The 2,222-nt window shown below is 44.3% G+C and overlaps 1 non-coding gene across 1 annotated transcript; it reads right to left on the bottom strand.

The window, feature by feature from the left end:
* Positions 1-1,681: 1,681 nt before the first annotated feature.
* Positions 1,682-1,786, bottom strand: LOC143396033 (U6 spliceosomal RNA). Its single transcript, XR_013090926.2, has one exon. It is a non-coding gene; the product is annotated as a U6 spliceosomal RNA (small nuclear RNA).
* Between the last annotated feature and the right edge of the window lie 436 nt (positions 1,787-2,222).

Genomic DNA, 2,222 nt, shown 5'->3' with positions numbered 1-2,222 from the left:
CCAGCCCCACCCCCCATGTTACCTACTTGATCAGACACCTGTTCCTGAGGTTGCTTTCTTCCCTGTTTCCTATTACCTCCCAAATAAACTGTTCGCCCTCATCCTTGTCTCCTTCCCACATCTATTCCAGGAGTAATGGCCACTTCCTCCCCTCTTTGTCTCTCAGGGACTTTGAACTTCTCCTGTTACCTCTTCAGTCATCTCTGGCAGGTCTCTCTCTTCTCTTGGATGCCCCTAACCCACAGCACTGCCCCTTCTGGGAAAGAAAGGGAAGGATGCAGAACCCAGAGGCCTCTCCCATCTCTAAAGTAAGAGACCAGATCTCAGCTCAGGGTTTCCCCCTCCTTCCCCACAAGCAAACCAGGCAATGTCCTGGAGTGGCAGCCCCAGGCCCTGGCAGCTCAGTTCAAGGGTGGAGCTGCTTCCTGCCCGTCTGGTTGGGAGCACATTCAGGAGACATGACCAGATGTTTGGCAGATGTTCAACCTTGTTCCCATCATCCAACAACAACACAGTGCAGAGACGATGCAGGGACAAGGAAGAAAGAGAATTGCTGGGCAGTGGAGATGGCCACAGGAGGCACCGCCTCTGTCCCTCTGGATGGGAGGGAGGCAGGGTGCTCATGTGTCTGCATGTAGTGAGCTAGAACATGGTACATACAGTGCCAAGAATCTGGGGTGGAGCTCTGGGTGGGTCAGCCTGTGTCACTCAGCTCCCTAGACAGAGCCCACAGCCCCAATGCCAGGTAGCCTGGGAGGCCAGGAGAAGCTATAGGAATCTGGATCTATCAGAAAGGGAAGAACTGGAGCTAGGCAAGCTAAAACATGGCCCATGGTCTGCTCCTGGACACATGTGGGGCACCTCAAATTCATTCTCCACTGAAACCGGATGTTTTCCAAATACTGGTTAGCACAGAGCTCCAGAGAACCTATTCTCATTGTCAGAGTTGGTATGTGAGACTAACCCCAGGTAACATCTATCAGGTTGGAAGGGGAACTGAGAAACTCAGAAACCAGTGAGCCAAGGCAGTCTGTGTATTCTTTTTAAAAATTTCAAAGATTTAATTGACAATAGTTTCATAAATTCTATGTGTATGATGAGATGATTTCATAGACATATACATCATGTAATGATTATTCCAATCAAATTAATTAACACATTCCTCATTGCCCAGGTTTTACATTAGGTCCCCAAAACTTGATCAATTTTACACTGTATTTTTTTTAATTTCAGGGAGTTCAAGTCTTTTCATTATAATTGGAGGAATTGCATGATAGATTAAATATTGTCAGCATTATTTTCCAAAATTTCTCATTAATGTTTTTCAACTCAGTCACAAAGACTCACCAATACTTATGTTTCTTTGGTAGAATCTGAGGTGAATGGTAGCAAAATCAGTAACAAGATTATTTGGAGTTTATGATAAGTTAGTATGCTGAGCTGTGAATTTCATGTATCTTTGAGTGTGTTTTTAACAAAATGAAAAATTCTACATTGCACTAACCTGCTTTTGCCTTTAGGCAATGGCTATAAAGAGTTTATTAGATGTGATTACAAAAGGATGATATCCTATCATGCACCTACCATGAAGCAGAAAATGATGGTTTACAAATAACTGTTGAACAACTAAGGGAATCTTGGTTTCCCTTTCACCATGAACTTCCAAATCATAGATGTCTTTCAAAACTATGGAAACTTCACAAGCATGAATGTTATCTTTGCACAAAAGCCAAGCTAATCTTCTCTGAATCCTTCCAGCTTAATGTAAGTGCTGCTGAAACAAGCACAGAACTTGTTCATCTTTTAATTGAAAGTTTTTACCTGTCAAACATCTCCCCACTACCACTACCAGCTTCTGGTACCCACCTATCTACTCTCTGCTTCTACAAATTCAACTTTTTTGGATTCCACAAATAGTGAGATCATGCCCTATTTGTCTTTCTGTGCCTGGTTTATTTCACTTAACATAATGCCCTCTAGGTTTATCCATGTTGTCACAAATGACTGTGGTCCCACCATTCATTCATGGCATGGATGAGGGGTGCTGGCTCCCAATCCTCCACAGCACCCACTTCTGCTCTCCGCTGTCCCAGAGTGGACCTGAACTGAGAATTTCCTCACACCTCCCTCCAGTGCCTCCTTCACTCCCTCCCCTTCAGTCATACCCTGAGGCATGGTTCTTCCTGTGTGTGTCTCAGATGACACCTTTAAAGCAGGTGTCA

Source organism: Callospermophilus lateralis, chromosome 3, assembly GCF_048772815.1.
Source record: "Callospermophilus lateralis isolate mCalLat2 chromosome 3, mCalLat2.hap1, whole genome shotgun sequence".
NCBI lineage: Eukaryota > Metazoa > Chordata > Mammalia > Rodentia > Sciuridae > Callospermophilus > Callospermophilus lateralis.
This window is presented reverse-complemented; position numbering and strand designations above follow the sequence as displayed.